Consider the following 23463-nt stretch of genomic DNA (forward strand, 5'->3'; position numbering starts at 1 on the left):
AAAGAAACTGTCCAACATAAAATTCTAATTATAGCCAATTTGTAAGGAATTATGATTTATTAACAGTATCGTTTCGTCTCTACAGTCAAGATATCATCAGACTATAGCTAGAATTTTATCTTAGGCAGTTTTTTTTAATACGAATCCGACGAGATCCTACTATCAACTACTGTATTGGAAGTAAGGTGGCTAGCATAAACAACAAATTAATTCACTCAATTCTCATTGTTAGAGTCTTAATTTGTAAGGGAAAAACAAAAACAGGTATTTTTACTTCAAAGCCAGTAATTATGCACATATTAAGCAATCAAAACCAAGTCACATTAAATCGAAATACTGTAATACGGTATGTGTTCTTTGTATACTAAATGATATTCACGCGATGCCAAAAACAAACGCACAAACCAATGATGATTGATTGTCGTTGTTTTTATGCATCGTAATTCACGCGGGAACCGTCATGTGAACTTAATCATTTAATAATGCTTGCATTATATATTTACTTAGGATGTCATATGTTAAGCCAACTCTGCACTGTCAAAAAATAACGGAGAAAAAATGAGGATAATAAAGTCAGCCTGTATTAGCGCTGGCTCGCAAATGACATGATAAAAAGACCCCTTATATAATCACTGACCTCCTTAGTTGACTCTACAAATCTTCTGTACTTCTTGTGAAAGTATAAAAAATCAATAATTCAACGGTCAAATCAATAGCTCTATAAACAAAGATTATCTTGTAGCTAATTTAAAAAAGCTCATTTCCGGTCTTGGTACTCCCACTTTACCTAATTGAGCTTGTAACTTGTGTGTCTGACGTAACATTTTGTTTCTCAACTAAAAAGTCTGATGATGGTTGTAGTTAGCGAGTGTTGACAATTTATTTGAAATAGATAAATAGTAGAAAAATCCCATTTCCGTTCTTGGTACTCCTATTCCGAAAATTGACCTCCATCCCAATGTATTCGGAACACGAAGAATAATCACAATCACAACTTTGGTTTCTTAAACAAATTTTAATTATTATTCCTCAAAGTATCTCGCTTCTCTCTCTTCCCTCGCTTGTCTCATCTGTCTCGCTTGTATCACTTGTCTCGCTTCCGTTCTCTGCTCTCTCTACTTCCGTTTCACTCATGTTTTCTATATTGTTCCTTATCGTCCCCAACGTACCCGAATGTACAATTGAACTCAACACAACTTTAACATAATTTGCAACACTCTCCCCCACATGTGACTACGAATGAGTCACATGTTATATCACTCTGTCTCGAAGTTTATTTCATTCCTGTTCCATTAGCTCCTGATTTATTACCTCCGCCACCACAGCAGCTTGTCGTCTTGGTCTGAATTCTTCGGCGTTCACTCGCAACTTCTTTTGATAGTTGCTGACGTCACATTGTAATTCTAAAGGATAGATCAGTTGGATTGGTCTCTCAAGAGATATTTTTCCACACTGAAGTTTGACTTCTCTAACAACTCCATCTCTTCCACGGATCAACATCGTTACCTTTCCGATCTTCCACATATTTCTGTTTTTCTCATCACCCTTAATTAAAACGATATCTCCCTCTTTCGGATTAGATTCGGTTGCTGATTTGTTAACTTGATTGCGTTGGCGTAGACTGGTTAAATATTCTCGCTGCCATCTGTTCCACAATTGGGTTTTGATTTAGTACAAATACTTTGCTCGCTTCCGTAATTCACCGTCCTTAATGTGATGACTCTCCACCTCAGGGATGACATTCGACTGTTGCAGTACGAACGAAGATGGCGTCAGTACGGGGAGTTCAACATCATCCTCTACATAGCTCAGTGGTCGATTATTCATACAAATTTCTACGTCCAGAACAACTTCTGCCAGTTCATCGAATTTTTAGAAGTCCTTTACCAACGACTTTGTAAAATGATGATTTGAATACACCTACCAAACGCTCAAACTGGCCTCCCCACCAGGGTACGCGGGACAGATTGAATCTCCATTTAATGCTATGTTTACTGAGCTCGCTGTGAAAACTCTCGTCTTGCATTGCTCTCTTTAACCATGCTGCTGCAGCTTGGAACGTTTTTGCATTGTCCGAATAGATCAGCGAAGGACGACATCGCCTTGCTATGAGCTGTTTTAGACTTTGCAGGAACGAAGTTGTCTCAAGACTCTTCAACAATTCAAGATGGACTCCTTGCGTCAAACTACAGGAAAAGAGCACTAGATAGGCTTTTCCTTCTTGATTTTTCTTGACTTTATACTTAATCGGACCGGCGAAATCGACACCAATGACTTTATACGGTGTAGTTCCTTCTGTTCTGGTCTTTGGTAAAGGACCAGGTGTTGGAGCTTGATACGGTTTGGTCGTGAATCTCTTGCATCTGTAGCATCTCTTCCTTTGCTTTTTGACGAGTCGACGAAGCCGAGGAACCCAATACCTTTCTCCGACCTTTGCCATCGTAAGTATAACTCCCCCATGGAGTGTTTCCAAGTGTGGATCTTCCACTAACTTAACGGTGAACAGAGCGTCATCAGGCAAGGAAATAAGGAACTCTCCTTGAACTCATCTTAAAATCTTGTCATCGTCGGTTTGTACATTTAACTGAATAAGATCCGTTTGAGAGTTTGGATTTTCTGCGACTCCAGCTTGTACCATTCTTATCCATGACATGTGTTGCTCTTCCACTTCTTCAGATGTCAGTGGCCCGTGCTTTCTATTATCTCTGTTTTGTCGAGCATTATCAATAAATCGTTTCACCCACGCCCCAATACGAATCGCCTTCCGCAATTGATGTTTTTCAAGAATATTACTGAATATTGCCAAGTCTGACGGCGGGATAGCCGTGCTCAAAACTACTCTTGTCGCCTTTGCTTCACTTTGGGAGTCAGTCGACGGTTTGGCTATAAGATCTGGTGGCCAAAAACTACACTCTGATAGCCAGACAGGACCCTTCATCCACATCTCGGTCAGTTTGCCACCTCTGCTTCCAAGGTCGGCCGGATTGTCGGTTGTTGGCACATGATGCCACACGATCTCATTAGAAGCTCAGATTTTTGCCACTCGATGCTACACGAATTGTTTATAATCATCCTCTCCTTTAATCCACCATAAAGCTACAGTACTATCTGACCAACAGTGTTTTCTGTGTGGAATGTGTCTCAGCGCATTGCTAGCATTCGAGACCAAATTTGCGGCCATATGACTTGCAGCAAGCTCTAACCTCGGGATAGTCATTCCTCTTTTTGCAAGTCTTAATTCCTGAGTAACTCCAGATGGTTGTTTAGCGACCGTGTAGACGACTGCGCACAAACCTTCACCGCTGGCATCCCCAAATCCATGAATCTCTAAGCTACAGACGGGTTCTTGGAACGACAGAACCGCTCTTGGCACGGTCACTTCGCTTGGTAAGGTGTTTTTCCACTTCTCCCAGCTCTGCTTCAGTTTACCAATTAATTCCGCGTCCCAAGGTAATTTCAGGTCACACACCTCTCGATAGATTTGTTTGCCTTGCAAAAGCAGAGGGGATGCAATTCCCATTGAATCATAAATCTTTGCCAGTCGACTTAAAATGTTGCGCTTCGTTGGCAATTTACCACAATGTCCTATTTATACACTTAACGTATCTTTCTCTTTATTCCACGTTGTACCCAAGATCTTCCTCTCAGTTGGCTGCACCCCAAATTGTTGTTTGGCCGCTGTTTGCTCTTCATGATTTTTGTTAACACTTCCTTCATCCAACTCCTTTGCATTTGATGCCCACTTATGGAGGATAAAGGTTGCATCACCCAGAATGTCAATAGCTTCCAATTTCCTTTTTTGTGCTTCATCCACAGTGCATCCTCCTGAAATGATGTCATCAACGTACAGACACCTTCTCAGAGCCTCAACTGCGTCGGAAGCTTTGCTTTTCCAGTGATCCAAATGTGTTTTGAGAACTCCCCCAAGTAGGAATGGAGAAGAAACCAATCCAAACAATACTCTCGTGAACCGTAGTACTTCTACATCAGCCTGTGGATCTGGTCGCCAGTGAAATCTTAAAGAATCCCGTTCACTTTCGCGTACACGAATTTGGAGAAATGCCTTTTGAATATCCCCAGTTATTGCAACAGGAAAACTTCGCGCTCTTACAAGCACTTCCCACAGCTTGTTATTTAGCGAAGGTCCGCATACAGGCATTCGTTTAAAGAAGGACTTTCTGGTGAAGCCTTTGCTGATGCATCATACACCACTCTCAGTTTAGTGGACTGCGCTGACTCGCGTACGACTTCTTTGTGAGGTATGTAGAATTCATTACCCTTAGCTACGTTAGTTGCTGGTTCAACTATGCCATTATGCTTTTGGTCTTGGATTACAGCGTTGTAATCTTCAGTTAAGTTCTTTTGCTGTAATCGTCGCTCTAAAGATTCCAACCTTCTGACGCTTCCTGTTTTGTTCAATGGGAGAAGTGGATGATTTCCACGCCATGGAAGACCGGTTTCGTACCAGCCCTCCGGTGATCGCGTTAATTGCTCTTTGAATTCGTTATATACCATTGATTGGTCGTGTTCAGCAGTTTCTGCTAGGCCCAGAACATCCAACCTGCAGAGATCTTCATAATCCTTCTGCGAAACTTGGGTAAGCAACATCCTTTTACTGTTTGGTTCCACACCAGGGCTCATGGCAAACCATCCGAGTTTTGTTTTTTCTAAAATTGGTTGCCCCTCAGTTCCCACTAGTGGATTCGTGCGAGTTTTTATCCGTGCATATTCCCCGCTTCCCAAAACGATATGGTAATTGAGCTTTCTGATCATTATCAACAAATTTTGCATTCTTCAGATGTTCATACTCTCTTTGTAAGTTTTCATAGTGTGGATTATTCACTGTGAGTAACTCTTCTTTCTCCACCTTGATCAACTTCACCTTCATTGAATAATCACTGTCTATTGCTTCAACTTCCACTTCATAGATTTCCAGTCTTGTTGTTTTTGATGTTAGAAGCATGTCAACTTTAGTGGTTTGTGTCTCAATTGGTTTCACCCTCAGCATAGATGCAAGTTTACCAGATATGTATGAGCTTCCAGCCCCTGAGTCGATCAATGCACGACATGTAATTCCATTTATCTTGACAACAAGAATGGGGAAAATTCCTTCACCAATACATCCATCTGTAGTCAACACAGTCTGACCTGTTTTGGGTGGTTCTTTTCGATTGGTGACATCACATATGCTCGTATGGTGTCGTTTGTGGCAATTTCTGCATGATGACTTGCTGGGGCAAGCGTTAGCATGATGCTGTCCTGCTGTGCAGTTGAAACAAAGTTTCTTTTTGACTAAAATTGCTCTTCTCTCTTTGACAGTACTGATTACTTTACATTCTCCCGATTTATGATTTCCTTCACAGTAGACGCACTTCCCCCTTTCTTTAGTATGAAAGACTTTCTCTGACATTCTAGATTTGCATCCAGGTGTGTCTGACTCTTTCTCACAGACTGGATTTCGCCTGGTCCACTGTCTGACTGCTTCAGTAAGCTTGGAAAAGTCCCAACTTTCCCATTCTGGATCATTTCTAACAAGATCCCCACGTATGGCTGGGAGTTTGTCGAGAGTCATGGAAACATTTCCTTGGACATCTTTCAGTTTACCCAACGTTTCCACAGCTTGGACACTGTGATTTAACTTCTCACTAAATTCGGCAATCTTTCTTGGGTTTGCTCCGGAGATATGAGGCAAGTCCATTATCTCTTTTATGTAAGCTTTTATAATTTCCAAATTCTTCCCATACTGATCTTTTAAAATTGACTTCTCTCTATTGTATCCTTCGGTGGTAAACGGTAATAATTCTACTCGTCGCTTGACTTTGGGCACAAGGAAACCACACAGATATGTGAATTTGTTGATGGCAGCTATATTTGACTTGTCCACCGTCTCCGTAAATTGCCCCCAAAATCTGGGCCAATCCATGTATTCCACCTCAAATTTCATAATGTTTATTTTTGGTAATCTCACCGACATGACTTCATCACTTATTTTTGAGTCCCCGGACTTTGAATTTTGAATTTTTGCATTTACTTGAGCCTTTATTTCTTGAAGCTTTACTTCAAACTTAAGTTGCTCCTCGCGAGCGTGATTTTCCTCTTCTAATTTCTTATTGTTCAGCCAGTGTTGTAGCTTGTTTATTTCGTCTTCGGCTTCGCTTATTTTTGTTTCGATTTCCGCATTCCAATCGCTGATTTCTTCAAAGTCGTTTCTCTTTCGATTTTCGTTGCTTCTACAGCTCTTTTAAAATTGTCAGCTTCGTTTATAGTTGTTTTGAGTGCGTTCAGTTGTCGTTCGATAGTTTATCGCTTTCCCGAATCTAATATTTTAGCTGTTCTTTGAGCAGATAACTTTAGTTGAGTTAATTTTATATTGAGTTTTGGTTCGTCGTTTGCCATGTTTGTGTGGGACGCGTAATATTTCGTACGAAATTTTACAATATATCACAATATATCACAATAACAATCCTTCGTCGGTAGGTGCCACGTATTCCGAAAATTGACCTCCGTCCCAATGTCTTTGGAACACAAAGAATAATTACAATCACAACTTTGGTTTCTTAAACAAATTTTAATTATTATTCCTCAAAGTATCTCGTTTCTCTCTCTTCCCTCGCTTGTCTCATCTGTCTCGCTTGCATCACTTGTCTCACTTCCGTTCTCTGCTCTCTCTACTTCCGTTTCACTCATGTTTTCTATATTGTTCCTTATCGTCCCCAACGTACACGAATGTACAATTGAAACCAACACAACTTTAACATTATTTGTAATACTCCCACTTTAACTAATTGAGTTTGTGACTCGTGTGTCTGACGTAACATTTTGTTTCTCAACTAAAAAAGTCTGATGATGGTTGTAGTTAGCGAGTGTTGACAATTTGTTAAAATAAATTTGAAATACTTTCATAATATCATATACGTACACTGAAAAAAATTAATGTTAAAACAACCAATTTTTCTCTCAGCTACCAATTTAAATAAGTTAATTTATCGTATATTTTATTGATCAAACGGAATTGGTCGTTTCGACTAATTCTTTTTCCTTTGGAACAGCGTCATGTTTATTATTAAACGGTTTTTAACCAATTGTTGAATGGTTATACTGTTTGCCTTTGTCATTGTAATGTGTAATGACCAATTTTTAATTGGTGAAGTAATAACTCAAAATGGCGTATTTGAAAGAGTTATAGCCCTACTCAGTGTTGTGAGCATTTAATCATTTCATTGTTTGTTGCAAAACTGGCATGAAACATAAAAAAGCATCTAATTACTGCATACACTGGTTTGTAGACAAAAAATTGCTAACGTTTTTACGTAAACAGTGGAAAGAAAAACAAACGTATATAATATTCTCACGCAAAACATAAATCCCAAAAACGTTTGACAAAAAATTGTTTCAAACACCTACAAGAAGATTCCGTTGAAGATTGGAGGACAAGATTTTTCGCTTGTTCGAATTTGTAATGTTCATGTGCACACGCAAACATTTTTTTCTCAGATGTTTTGGATTATTGATAGTAATACAAAAAAATGATATCTACGCTGTCATGTGGTAAAGCAAGGTACGTAGATTTTACTTTTCTTAAACATTACGCTAAATATAACTATTTACTCACATGTATAATAATTGTTATAACAGTCTACATTGAGAACGCGTGTAGTAATAGAAATCGCAGCAGACATGAGACATCGTTATGTAATTATAATAAAATAGAAGCCTCTGTCACTCACCGACATGTGAAATTCATGTGGGAACACTTATCGGCCATAGCATTTTATCATTTCTTTTGATTTCTAATACAACTACAAGCGTGTTTTTCTCATAATTCGGAGATTAAAAGCCGCACGCGATTTGGCCTCGAATTTATTTGTTCCCACTGAAGAAAACCTGCAGTTCTTAGAATTTTGACGATGAAGATCTTTCATGTTTTATTGTTTAGGCGACATTTTTACTTGAAGTATCTCCTCACCGCTGTTATTATGAGCCGAGTCATGGGCTCACAGTTTATTTAGAGAGGCAACAAAGCAAAATACAGTTTTCTTGCAAGAAAGATTATACAATTTGACAGAATATTGAAGCTTGCTACAAGGTCAAATAAATTTACGAATTATTTAATAAAGAGGAGTTATAATACGAAGACCTACCTAGTAGGGCTGGATGGGTAAACTTTTTTTGTAGATACTAGACTTTCTGAAACAGTTAAGGTATTTCTCTTTTCATTTTCAAGATATTAAAGTTTGTGGAGTGTCCAAGTTCGCACAGCCCGTGATGTCATATTGCATTATAAAGGATGTATTTTATATGATGAATTTATCTATTTAATGAAGGGATATTGTGTGATATGATTTTACTGGTTGTACAAAATGGTACGTCACATACAAAACTTCTATATTTTGAGAATGAAAAGAGATGTTCATAAACTGTTTTACAAAGTCTACAGTCAGTTTAAATTTTCTGTTCGATGTAAAGATACTTTGAAACGGAAAATTTTTGCTTCACAAGCACATATATAAATTTGATCTAGCCGTTTTTGAGTGTATTCTATCTTAAGATAATATATGTCAACAATCTAAGACTGTTAGAAGGAAATCTTTAAGAGTTACTTTGATTTTTTCACTAATTTCTCCATGGTCTCTACCACTTTACAATTAACGTTTGTGCCATGAAAAATGTGAAGTTATTAAAATGCTTTTGTAAAAAAATTCAAAAGATTTTAAAGTCATTACGGCCCGAGATATTGCTTCAAATGAATAGTCGTTTTGCTCTCATGTTTCATAAAAAAGATATAAACCGTTGCCTTCAAAATGTTGAACGAATTTTACTTGTTACTACACTTAAGATTATGTTTGTCACTTTCAATTACTGGAGAAAGAAATTTTTGCGAGTTATTTCGAGTCACTCGCAAAAAACGAGTTATTATATTCACTCGCAAACAGAGAGTCCCTTGTTCACTCGCAAACTTCTCGCACTCGAGAGTGACTCGCAACTGCATCGCGAGTCACGCGCTCAATCCTAACTCGTTACTCTCGAGTAACTCGCAATTGACTCGCGAGTCACTCGTCCACTCGCCATTCGATACTCGCGAGTCATGTCATGTTACTTGAGGTCGGTACTGTACCTAGTAGGGCTTGGTGGGGAAACATTTTTTGTAGATAATAGACTTTCTGAAACAGTTAAGCCTTTCTCTATCCTCAATCAGCAAAAGCTTCAGAGGCAAAGAAAATAAAACTGGGTAGGTCGCACCTGGGTTTGCCTGTATGTTATTGGAAAATTTTTTGTTGATCCATGTGCAATGTTGTTGCGGTTGTAAAAATATTAATATTTTTCTCTACTTTTTCACCTTCCAAATTAAGTCGGCGAAGAATGGATCTGTTAATTGAGTTTTGTAAATTGGCTTTCTATAGATGGCTTTTCATTACTTTAGGTTTTAAACTCTTCATTAACTTTCTTTATATTTTATAGAAATGGCATGAAGAAAGAAACAGTCACAGTAAGAAAGAACGAAAGCCAGAGAAGACGCATAATAAGGTTAAGAAAAACAAACAAAAAAAACAATACAAATGAGTTTGTCTTACCTTTGATTGTTGTTTAGGGAAAGCTCAAAAATCTAATGCCCGTATTCTAAAAGCACATTCTCGCGCTCGTTGTAGGCGACTTAAAAATTGCGCTTTTTTTAATCAATGGCTAAATTTTTGCAAGAAAATTTCAAAGTGAGCAATAAGTAGCACGAAAAATTCATCTTTGATTACTTATAAGGTGATTTTAAAGTCGCATTCGATGGGAGTGTGTTTGTGTGTGAGTGAAATTTTAAAATACAGGCGTAAGTTTGATTTTTTTTCTTTGGTAGTCAAGTTTAATAAATCCTGATGCTAACATGAGCGACAACAACTATGATGACGTTCAACTGGTGAGTTATTAGTATTACATCATTGGTATTGTTTCCAAACTGCGCACGAAAGGAAAATTTTGTTATTTGTCATTCCCACGTTTCCTGGAAAAGGGACAAATCACTGAGCTTTATAAATTGATTGTGATTTCGAGAAACTCGTGATCTGGTGAGAGATAAAACCTTTGGGAGAACCCGAGAGTAGGCGCTACCCTCGACCTTCGGTCTTGGGCTTGCACTAATCTGCTCTAGAGTTCTTTCAAAGGCCTCCCCGGTTTGCATAAGCCTGCGTAAACACAGTAAGCATATTTTATTTCGAGGGATTTCAGCGCGGTTGACCTGGCCGAAACGTCAGACCAAACCCTTTATCAAAGCCTAACAAAATAGCCTTCGCGGATTACATAAAGAAACATTTTCGTTTCCTAACCACTTTAGTGTAGTACCCTTTAATCATATATTTGTGTTTATCTTTAGTTTTATATACTCTTTTTTATCGTCTCGCTTTTTTTATTTACATCAATTTTTAAATAGTAGTTTTCTCGAGCCAAACAGACGTAAGTTTTTATGCCATTTGGCTCATTCTTCACTAGGTGTAGATATACTTAAGGGGGAGGGGAAAGGTGCAGGATATGGATAATTAATTCATGGTGTATAAATACAACAGAAATACTGGGGAGGAGGAAGGTTCGAGAGGTGGATAATTTCTTTATGATATGTACATAAATATTACAAGCAGTTAAGACTAATGAATTTTGATTTGTTTTCTAAGAAATTGAACCGAGAGGAACCGACGAAGAACAAATGTTCGGCAACCGTTAAAAAATTGAAACTTGAACCGAGTAAAACTGATTTAGGAGTGAAAAAAAAAAACAAAAACAGATCCCGGAATTCATAATTCTGAACACAAGTCCGACAACTTAAAAAGTTCCAAAACATCTAAAGTTAAAAAATCTTCTTCAAATTCGTCGGTTGAAAAAAAGAAGGAAAAACAGAGCACGACTAGTCCTGTCAAAGCAGAGAAATTAACCTTCACAAAGTCGGACACAAACTTAAAAAATTAAAATAGCGGGAACGTCAAGAAAGATGGTTCCTCAAAGGGAATGTTACAAAGAAATCCTCCTCAAATAGCTCATTGAAACTTAAAATTTACAAAAACGTGAAGAAGGAAGATGCCGTGGAGACTGGAAACGGCGAGAAAGATGACCGGGGGACAAAAGAAGCAATGAAAAAAATAGATAAAAACAAGGAGGAAACGTCAAAGAAAGTGAAGAAAGAAAAAAGTTATTTAGATTCAGATGAAGATGATGTGCCATTGGTATTGTTTTTTGTTTTGTTGAACGTTGAAAACCACATTATTATTTTATTCGTATGTCGATTATTCACACGAGAATCGATTGTTTTGCATTTGGAAACAAAGTTTAAAATCCAACCGAAAACACAAACTTGCGAATTTGACGCGTTTGCATGTTTTCATGTCATGTGACTACGGTGTATGAATAACGAAAGCTTTTTCCAATGTTTTTCGTACATACCGTTTAGTTATAAAGATTTTTTGGTATTCAGGACGAAGATTGGTTCGCAAAAAAAGCAATCTGTCAACCAAAGAAGCCGAAAAGTCTCAAATGACGAAGAGGACGAAGATGATTACCAGCCAGTGGTATTAGATCAGCGATTATGTTTTTCCTTTTTCTATGGTAGCAAATTTAGGCCATGCATTGCAGAAAAAAAAAAGAATTCTGATGTTGGTGTTAAAGCTGGCACGGACAAGAAGAAATAGAAAACGTCCAAGACAAGTAAAGAAACGACGAAGAAAGAAACAGAAACTATGAAAACGGTACAACTATGTTTAGGACTATCTTTTGTGGTAAGGAGTTGTTACTCATGCGTGTTTCCATTATAGGGAAAAAAGAAAAGAAGGCTGAGGAAGTTTGGAATTGGTAAGTCAAAGTTTCCAAAGTGCGTGAGAATCCTGGGGACGACTCTTACCCAGTGAACTCCAAATATATATATCTGGAATGATAACAACAATACATTTTATAGATTTTATAGATATAAAATTCATTTTATAGATATAAAATTGAAGCCAAAGTCCTAGTCTCTTGCGCGGTTTGTACGTCAGTTCCAGTCCTTTAAAGTCGAATATTCACGTGGTTTGTACGTCAGTTTCATTCCCCTGAGTGCCAAACATACACGGCCAATATAAATTTGAATACAAATTGCAAAAGCATAAACATATAAACAACATCACGACAAACAACACACGAGGCCAACTCCTCGCAAAAGGTTATTTTTTACAGCTGAAACATTACTACAGTGAGTTCGTTGTAACTTACAACTTGTAACGAGGAAAGGCCAACTGAAAATTACACTGTTTGCTAAAAAGACAATACAATAGAAAATATGACGAGAAAATATTCAAACATAAATTTTTCTTTCGTCGGAAGGTAAACTTTCAAACGGTGTCAGACAGCGTTTGTCTTTTTTGTCATTTAAGTGGATTTAAAGATCTGTTTTTCCAAATAAAAAAGAAACTTGAATATCCAGTTTCATAAGAAATATGGAGTCTGAAACTCGCATTTTTACTTTTTACAGAGCGATTGTATTTTTCATCGATTTTGATAGCGCTTGAAACTTGAAATGAATATCCATTAATATGTTTGATATCTTTTTATGATATGTTTTAAAGGAAAACCGCAGCGTAAGAGCAGATCGACTAAGTTCACCTCATCTTGCTTCTCGATTTATCACTTTGATTCACTTTCCGTGAACCTTTTCATTCCAAAAATTTCGTTATTTTTACGCTCTGATCAAGATCCGAACTCTACCATTACCAAGGGACAAATGATTTAAAAAAAATAAATAAAATGAACACGCGAGGACTAGAGCCTGACGTGTGATGACGAATGATGACAACAAATATTTTTTTGGCTTCAATTTTTGGCTTCGGTTATCATTCCAGTTATTCAAATGTCGAGTTCACTGCTCTTACCCAGTGAACTGCAATATTAACGGGAACACTAATTGCCCCGCCATCTTTGAAGCAAATACCTAATGATGTCAGCTTTTACTACGACGGTAAGAGTTTATGATCATAACTTTATAAAATAGTATTCATATTTATGATAAAAAGATTTAAATTGAAAATATATAAATTCATTTTACAGCATTCGTTTATTTTCGGTTGTTATTCTTTAGGTGTGAAAGTAGTACTTTCTCCCAAAAGTGAAGAGGTTAGAATATATTGTTGCTATATTACCTTAAAGAGTGTAGTTGCCATGGTAAATGGCGACTATAAGTCGAGTTACTCAGTAGTTAAAAATTGTGTCTAAGGTCATGCTTTTTGCACTTTTTCGTCTGTTTTATGGGACCCTGTGTATTAGGAGTAGAAATAAAATGAACTAAACAAACTCCGCATTCTTTTTTCATATCCGAAAGCAATGCTGTTGAATTCCTGATGCATCTTAAATATGGATTCAGGGGAGAGGTGTGTACTCCTCAAGTACAGTTCGGCTACTAATTAGTTATGCACAAAATACCAATTTAAGAAACAACTAAGCAAAAGCAATACTGGTTAGTGTTCAATGAAGCACACTTTCAAATATATCCCTATGATAATAAATATTAGAATTGTAATGTTTAAGTAACCATTTTAATATAACATAACCAAATACAACGTGCAGTGCAATAGAACAGGATAAGAATACTAATAAGATAGGATGTTAACAAGACAAAAAACTTAATATAAACATAAGTGTTAGTGCCTTGATCAATTATCCAATCATGTATCATCATAATAGGTATAAAGTTCCCGTATCATATTACTCTAGTATCACGTTTATATCCCAATAATAAAAATGTAACATAATTGGACAAAAAACACTTGAATGCTACGACAACAAATAGCCATTGACATCCAAATTAGAGTACTCTACCCCCTCCCCCGTTCCCCAAACCTACAAAACCATCGTGGATACATCTTCGATTTATTTCTTGTATGGCTACTGCATGATGGATAATCATCGAGAAAGAGTGGGGAATTTTAAGAGCGAACCTCCCGAGCTTTTCCAAGGAAGAGGCGATCATGCAAAGCAGGGGAAACTGAAAAAAAAACTCCAGGCTAATGATATTATCATTACTATCGGCAAGTTTGTGATTTCAATCATATTTCGCGTTTGTTCGCGCAAAACAATTGGAGTTTTTCAACTCCTCCGCGAAAAATATAGATTGTCTTCTTAACTGGTAAACAGAAAAATTTGTATTTCGAAAACAACTATTCAAATCTTTCTATACAGTAAAACTAACGCCGTCACGTCTCTTTTTACGTAGAGATGCTAAAGTTCCCGATTCTCCTAACAAGCAAAGATAAAAAGCAGTTCAGCATGATAATAAGGTGTGATAGTTGTTGATGACTGTGTACATTTTCTTAAAATTATGTTCATTGAATATGAACATTGATGGATATGTGTAGACATTGATTTACATGCAGTGTTGTTGTTGTATGTATTTGGATCTACTTTGAATCTTGGTAATAGTTTTCACAATATGAGATTTCTCATCCATTTATTAGGTTACGTGGTTAGCATGTTGGATCGAGAATATCCAGGGAAGTTACAAGTACGTCATGTTAAATCCAACATCAAGAATCAAGGTAATTATTATGTGATAGTTGATTTGTGATGAGCAGAATGATGTTTTTTGAAAGTATGAGTTTTGATAATTTAGGGAGAGAAAGATTGGCAGAAATATGAAACCGCGCGTAAATTAAAAGTATGTGCAACCATTTTTATTATTTTATGAGATTTGACTCTCCATATTGTTGTGTGCATGAAACTGCTAAATGAGCCTAATAAATTTGAATTAGAATGAACCCATTCTTTTATTTGTAGCTGTTAGTTACGATGCACAAATTTAACTAGATTATACCAACCAGGGTGTGTATTTTGCAATGCTGCCATTTCCAGCCAATAAGCAGTCCGGTATCTAGCATAGTTTATACGACCGCAAATAAAAAACCATGGCAACATACATCTGAACGACGCTAAATGAAGGTTCAAATCGACTTCTCGAGTTGCCCGAATGAAGAGCAGCAGGATTTCTAAAAATGTTTAAAAAACATTAAAAAACATTAAAGTGAGGCCAGCAAAATGTGAAAAAAATGTGAGGGTCACATGCTGCATGACAAGTCTTTTGTATAATAATAATAGTCTTTTGTATACATACAGTATTACTGCATAAGCAATCTTGTAATAGTAGCAAACTGCATAAGGCCTTTTATTAAAGAAGCCAACAACTTTCTGCATAGTACAACGTGTGCTCTCCAAACATCAAAACCAATGCAAGTTTTAAATTATTTTAGGGGAAAATGTCCTGCATTTGCACAGCACGTAAATGTATGATCTAAGGTTTGCACGAAGGAGAAGCTGGTATATAGTACATACCAGTCATTTTTATGTACATGCTCCACAATGCTAAGGTTTTAGACTTCATGGATGATTTCTCAACAAACTGCTCATAGTTGTTCGCGAGTTGCTCCATTTGCTGACTTTCGATACAGTCGATGAGCGTGCCGTTTGCAAAACAATCAGCCTCATTTTGAAAGGATGTTAAAACACTCTCTTTTTGCTGATTATCGATTGAATCCAAGTATGCGTCGAATCGACGACGTTGCAAGGCTTCATACACCAATTTATGACACATAATTGATCGGTTGTTGTGCTATCCAGACATGACACCGCTTGTTGATCCAACGCTGATAATTCCAGATTGAATGAGCACATCCTACAAGGAAATTGAGTACAATGATGCGACTTGGAAACCCAATGTTAACTATGACAAGCATGGCCTCCTGCTGTTAAACAAAATACCTTCTAAATTGTAAAATTTTATCGTAAAGAAATACTTGCTCGCTTGAAAATAGCGAGTTTCTAAGAAAATCTAGGCAATTACCTTCAAACCAACATCTTCAAAGAGTTTTCATATATCAGAAAGGTAGTTGATGCTGGCATGAAACTTTCTTAGTCTAACAACAAATCGGTCATAAAAAAGCTGTTCTTTCCACCTAATATGTTGTATTTTGGCATAAGCTGCTTCAACAAATACAAGGACAGCTTGTTGCAAACGTAATTTTTCAATTACTCTTATGGCAGACTTTAGCACTTCATTTAGAGTTGAGTATTCTGTAGGGGAGGCATCCACTATTGGAAGATAACCAACTCTTGACACATTACATATGGTATTTTTTTGCAGTATAGTGTTGAATCCGGACCATGCTGGCCAGGGGTTGTCTTCATCAGTGGTAAAATATTTTATCATGCAGTAAGCAAGGTTCAGTTTTTGACACTTGAGAGGGAAGTCATTGCTCTCAAAAGGATGCATAACTGACTTGTCTTGGGTAGATCCATCAAATGTAGGAGTTTTCTATGTAGCAATACTTAGGATTCAATTGCTACTAGAGGTGCTACTACTGTACGTTGGTTTTTCTTAATTGGTACTTGGCATTTTTTTGTAGGGCATTCAAGCTTGTGAAACGTTTCCGGCACAACTTTTTGGATGATGATACCTGTTTTAAAGAAGAACATGTCAGATTATCAAAAAACTTCTAAAATAAAAAAGTTTTGCATAATTTGAAACTGTTCTAATTTAGACTGGTAATATGACTGACGTACCATTTGTCACATGTGTTTGTTTTGTAGCATCTTCTTGGAAATCGATATTGTCATACACAAGGGTGATATGCTTTCCCTCTACAAAATCTTTGGGGATAGTTGATTCATAAGCCATGGTTGATGGTAAAGATACGCAATGACCAAGAACATTAAGTCGTGTAATTAAGCTGGAGCAACCAGACATTTGTCGAACTGCCATGGCTAATGACAAAGATTTTGAAGTCTGTACTTTCTTACTGCTGAAGTTAAACTGAACTGAACTCTAGTTTGGATTTCAATGGCTACTTGTTGCCGTAGCATTCAAGAGATTTTTGTCCAATTATGTTACATTTTCATTATCGTAGGGATATTTTTGAACGTGTGCTCCATTGAACACTAACCAGTATTGCTTTTGCCTAATTGTTTGGTAAATTGGTATTTTGTGCATAAATAATTGCTAACAGAGCTGTACTTGAGGAGTACACAACTCTCTTCTAAATCCATACTTAAGATGCATCAGGAATTCAACAGTATTACTTTCTGATATGAGAAAAGAATGCGAAGTTTGTTTAGTTCATTTTATTTCTACTCCTGATACACAGGGTCTCATAAAACAGCCGAAAAAATCCGAAAAGCATGACCTTAGAAACAATTTTTAACTACTGAGTAACTCGACTTATAGTCGCCATTTACCATGGCAACTACACTCTTTAAGGTAATATAGCAAAAATATATTCTAACCTCTTCACTTTTGGGAGAAAGTTCTATTTTCACACCTAAAGAATAACAGCCGAAAATAAACGAATGCTATAAAATGAATTTATTAATTTTCAAGTTAAATATTTATTATAAGTATGAATACTATGTTATAAAAATATGATCATAAACTCTTACCGTCGTAGTGAAAGTTGACATCATCAGGAAGAAGTTCATACTCCGGTGGAAATTATGGCCCCTTGTGTTCTAGTGTGAGCCATTTTATACCTTCCGGATGTTTTTCCTCCTTCACCTGCAGCACAAAAACACGAGTTGAGGTGAGAGCAGTGAACTGTAATATTAACAGGAACGCTATCTCCAATACTTCGGCTAAAGGCCATTTTGAAACCACCATTTTACCCGCGTTTATAATGAGATAAAGAGGTAAGAGTCGTCTTCAGGATTCTCACGCATTTTGGAAACTTTGACTTACTATTTCCAAACTTCCTCAGCCTTCTTTTCTTTTTTCTCCTATATTGGAAACACGAATGAGTATCAATCCTTACTACAAAAGATAGTCTTAAACATGGTTATACCGTTTTTACAGTTTCTTTTCTTTCTTCGTCGTCTCTTTACTTGTCTTGGACGTCTTCTGTTTCTTCTTGTCTACACCATCTTCTTGTTTAACAACAACTTCAGATTTCTTCTTTGTTTTTTTTCTGTAGCGAATGGTTGAAATTTGCAACCAATTGATGAATGCGCTATGTCACATGTGATCTATAAATTGAATGTTAGCTAATCGGTCTATTTAAGTCCTTCTGACAAGTACCAAATGCCAAGAGCTTTCATACAGCAAAGTAATGAACAATACATGAAAATCTGCATCCAATAATTCTAGTTAAAGGGAAAACTGATGGAGATGACCTGTTTGATAGGCTGACTGTGAGTTGAGAAGTTTAAAACTATTGCTTCAAATATTTGTTGTCGATTTACATTCAACTTTCCCTAAATTGACTTTAAAATATCTATTGACTGAATCTAACTCATAGTCTGTGCTCTTCCTCAGACAACATCATTAAACAAACATCTCTCAGATCTAATGGAAGGCCTCATTGCCAAGGTCTTTCGTACTACAATGCATCAATGACCTTACAAGAACACCTGAATAAACTTGAGTTAGAAAATAGTGTTGCAGCAAGAGTCTTGGGTTATAATCGCGCAAGCATTGCTGTCGCCATCTTATGTAACCATCAGGTGTATTGTTGTGAATATGGACTGCATGATAAAATTTCTGTTAAGATTGTGAAATTTTATGGTTGTGAAAAGTAAAATGCCAGGACAGTTAATTATAGTTATGATCGTGCGTTAAGTATGATTGCAATTTACTTTAAATCTTTTTGTTTGTTCTGTCTTGTGTAGCGATCCGTTCATGTTTGCAAATGTACATCGTCCAGGTTGGTATAGTCCTGAGAAGGATTGTTCTTGTTGTTGTTGACTGACGTTTCGACAACCTTAGCGGTAGTGATCTTCACAATCAAATGAGAAGTAAACGTCAGGTTAGCCGTATTTGTTATCTGGTTCTTACGTCGTTGTATTGTGAGTACAGGAAATGTGTGGGTGTCAATTGTGTGTTGTCATTGTGAATTAGTGTGAAGTGTAATGTTTTTAGCTAATCGTTTGTTTTTGATGTGAATAAGTCGTTTGTAAGGTGCCGGTAACTGCTGTGATCTGTTCAGGGGGGTTTGTTCCAAGTTGGTATAACATTTCCTGTACACAATTGACACCCACAATTGATAGTCCACAATTGACACCCACACATTTCCTGTACACACAATAAAATGACGTAAGAACCAGATAACAAATATGGCTACACTGACGTTTAATCCTCATTTGACTCTGAAGATAACTACCGCTAAGGTTGTCGAAACGTCAGTCAACAACAACAAAAACAGTCCTTGTCAGGACTGTACCAATCTGGATGATCTACATTTACAATCATGTAACGATACTCCCGGGCTCAAAAACCATTTACTTTAAGAATGGGAATGTTAAACTAAAGGAACTTAAACGTGAAGCTAAAGGAAGCGATTCAGTAACACTTGCAAAATATGTGTCTTTAAAATACGACGCCAAAGAAACCAGTAAACTTTAATATTCTCAACATTAAACTCACCTTATGAGAATTATGCAAATGGGACGAAGATATTTTGTGTAATGTATCATGTGTCCTACAAGATGATAAAACTTGTACTTCTTTGCATTAGTGTTGGAGTTGAGAAGTTTGATGCCGTCATGAAGGATTTAAAACAACTGTTTTTTTTAGGAAAAATTAAAGGAAAAAGGTGGCCATAGAATGCTTAAAGGAACAATTGTTTAAACTGGAAGTCTCACAGCTAGATAAAATATGTATTGTGCATTTACTTCATTTATTTTACTCGGTTAATATCGCTCGGTACAGTGATCTAAATTTCCATGCTTTAAAACAAACTTTTTTTTATTCTTTCCAATGTTAAAAAATGTTCGTATTGTGAGTCATAATGCCTGTTGTTATTCCTGACGAGAATGTGCGAGCTGTTGAAAACCGTATGAGGTTGCGAGCCTTGCTTCATGTCCACAGTTTTCAGATATTCATTATTGTTTTTGTCCTGTTAGACTTCCTGATTGTATTTGTTCAGCTACTTATGGACATTCAAATACTTAGAAGATGCGAGTATAGGAAACATGTTTTCAACTCTATTTTTCTTGACATTTATTTATCGTATAGATGACTTGTTGTGTTCATGTTTTGCTGGCAGGCAGATTTTCTCAAGTGTTTTTAAGCAACACTAGCAACATTGCTTACCTTCATTGGGATAAATGTGCCTGACAGATAAACGTAATGAAAGCAAGTCATCTTTGATCGTTTTCTACAGTTCCCATCATCACGAAGCTATTGAAATTCTCCATTATGCAAGTATAGTTATTTTTAGATTTTTCATCATTGAGGTTAGCTTTGGTTGGAAAAATATTTGCAATCATTAAAGTCTTCGAATATCTGAACCCATCAACCTCAACCAGAAGCTCTAAGCTTTTGACGTGCAATTTTTTCGTCACAAACTCCATTTGCTACAAAAAATCTACTTAACCAAGTCTATTTTGTTCAGAGACAGCTACATTTCAGTACGTCAATGCGGTTGATAATTTTTGTCTTTTTTGATACATAGGTCTTTGATGCTATTGTTGTCTGTGTTTCATTTCCATTAGATGTGGCATACAAGTATGGAAACCATTTGACCTAGTTTATTATCACACAGATCACTCCCTTACAAGGTATGCTAATTCAATACCATTGAGAGAGCTTTGCCCCTCATGAAAGACTATATTATTTACAGCTCAACCAAAAAATACTCACATGGTTATAGATTTTCCAGCTTATATAATCTTTCACTTCTGATTGCTTAACCCTTAAAATAGTCCCGATAGTGGTAGGCCTAAAATGTGTTTGGATGCCTCTAGAAACTAGTAGGCGCTCACTTGTTATTGACTGTAAGGTAGTAAAAGGCCCCTAGATGTTACTTCAACTCGTCTAACACCCCCCGCTAGTCGTGGGCTATAACATGTAATTGGCTTCCTATACGTCTCTGCTTAGTAAAAATCTTTTCTTTTCAGTGGCAATACTGATGTATAGGATGCTGCTGGTCTTCGCATCCTTCTACAGCTATAGAGAATCAATAGGATTATAAACGATCAGTATGCTTATCAATTATTTTTAGGAAGTTGAATTTGTTGATTCTGTTTTGGTTTACAAAATTTTTTTGATGTCCTAAACTATTTCGTTGTTTAAGGGAACGCTCTGTCTGTGAAAATTGAAACAGACCACAGAATATATAACTTGAAAAAAAGAAATGGATCACTTGCAAATGCAAGTGGACAAGTACAAAGTGAAATGTGAAGAGCAAGGGATACAGAACAAAATCTTTCTATATCATTCCTTGGATGACTGTCTTCTAAAAGATTCCTTTTGACATACTTGACTTGAAAAGTGGTTAGAAACATGACTTGAAAATCTTGTTTCTATGTATTTTAATAATTGATATTTTCCTTTTACAGAAAGAGATGACCAAGCATCAAATTAAATTTCAAAAAGATGAGAAAATATCAGCAAATCTTGACAAACCCAAGCCTGATAATAAATAATTAAAACACTTTGGATATTTTGTTTTTCATATAATACGTACATGCAATAAACATAAATTAAAGAGAAATACTTTTGTAGAAAAAATTTATTGTAGGTCACACTTATGTAGAAATGTATAAAAACTATATTTTAGTACAATAGTGAACTTAAAACAGGTTATGTCTTAAACTTTCCACTTTTCAAATACTTTTTATATCACAAATTTGCGTTTGTATGATTTATAGTGGAATTTGTTTACAAAAATTTTAATTCAGAAAGATTTTTTACTCAATACATTCGTTTGTTCATGTTTATTATTTAGATTTCATAAAATATTCAATGAGAAAATCGTTGAGGTTTATCTTTGTTTGTTACACTTTTTACTGTTCACAGCAAATGTTGTATTTTTAAGAAAACAATTAACTAATTGAACAATATTAAAAAAACATAAATTAATAATATATATTTACAAATCAAAGTATACTTTTACTCTAAACAATGAATTAGTATATAGCTGAGTAAACATATAGCTAATTAGACATATTTCAAAATTGTTTTTAAATCAAGGAACGTTTATATGAAAGGAAAGTCCCAAGATGTATAAATTTTTCACTTACTTTTCTCATAAAACATATGAAAGTTTAAATAATAAACTTTAAATCAGAAAGTGGAATGGTTATACATATGCATTAAGAGTCCGAGCTCCAATCCGAGTCAAAGTATAGTTAAATAAGTTCAAACTTCTCCTTTTCCAAGGCTTAACTAAGATATTTGAAACCTTCATCACCTATATTTTTACCATTAAGACAAAATTCTGTAAGTCTACAATTCTCACTTTTCAAAGCTTCACTAAGATGTTTAACACCTTTATGACCTATTTGGTTGCTTTCAAGTTCTAATTTAGTAAGTTTACAATTCTCACTTTTCAATGCTTCACTAAGATATTTAGGACTTTCATTACCCATATTGCCGCCTCTCATTACCAATTTAGTAAGTTTACAATTCCCACTTTTCAATGCTTCACTAAGATATTTAGGACCTTCATCACCCGTATTGCTGCCTCTCATTACCAACTTAGTAAGTTTACACTTCTCACTTTTCAATGCCTCACTAAGATATTTAGCACTTTCATCACCTATTGTGCTGCCACTCATTACCAAATTATTAAGATTACAATTCTCACTTTTCAATGCTTTACTGAGAAATTTAGGACCTTCATCACCCATATTGCTGCCCCCATTACCAACTTAGTAAGTTTACAATTTACACTTTTCAATGCATCACTAAGATATTTAGCACTTTCATCACCTATTTTGCTATGATCAAGATACAATTCTGTAAGTCTACAATTCTCACTTTTCAATGCTTCACTAAGATATTTAGGACCTTCATCACCCATATTGCCGCCACTCATTACCAACTTAGTAAGATTAAAATTCTCCCTTTTCAATTCTTCACTAAGATACTTAGCACGTTCATTACCTATATGGCTATTATCGAAATGCAATTCAATAAGTCTGCAATTCCAACTTTTCAATGCCTCACTAAGATATTTAGCACTTTCATCACCTACATTGCTGCCACTCATTGCCAACTTAGTAAGATTACAATTCTTACTTTTCAATGCTTCACTAAGATATTTAGGACCTTCATCACCCATGTTGTTGCCACTCATTACCAACTTAGTAAGATTAAAATTCTCCCTTTTCAATGCTTCACTGAGATACTTAGCACCTCCATCACCTATTTTATTATAATAAAGATGCAATGCAGTAAGTATACAATTCTTACTTTTCAATGCTTCACTAAGATATTTAACACCTTCATCACCAATGTTGTTATCAGTCATTTCCAACTTAGTAAGTTTACAATTCGCACTTTTCAATGCTTCACTAAGATATTCAGCGCCTTCATCACCTATATTGCCGTCTCTTATTACCAACGTAGTAAGTTTACAATTCTCACTTTTCAAACCTTCACTTAGATGCTTCCCAAAATAATTGTCGAAAGCACTTGAAAAAAAGGTTAAACTTTCCAAATTTTTTGCTCGCTTATTTAAGAAATAATTTTTCATTGGAAGACAA

The 23463-nt window shown here is 36.0% G+C and overlaps 1 long non-coding RNA gene across 1 annotated transcript; it reads right to left on the reverse strand.

Moving 5' to 3' along the window:
• Positions 1-1018: 1018 nt before the first annotated feature.
• LOC124436779 lies at positions 1019-6714 on the reverse strand. Its single transcript, XR_006945481.1, has 3 exons — positions 6642-6714; positions 4402-4406; positions 1019-1038 (listed from the first exon to the last, which is right to left on the reverse strand). It is a non-coding gene; the product is annotated as an uncharacterized LOC124436779 (long non-coding RNA).
• Positions 6715-23463: the final 16749 nt, after the last annotated feature.

The sequence above is a fragment of the Xenia sp. Carnegie-2017 genome, unplaced genomic scaffold (assembly GCF_021976095.1).
Source record: "Xenia sp. Carnegie-2017 unplaced genomic scaffold, XeniaSp_v1 HiC_scaffold_16, whole genome shotgun sequence".
NCBI classification, from domain to species: domain Eukaryota; kingdom Metazoa; phylum Cnidaria; class Anthozoa; order Malacalcyonacea; family Xeniidae; genus Xenia; species Xenia sp. Carnegie-2017.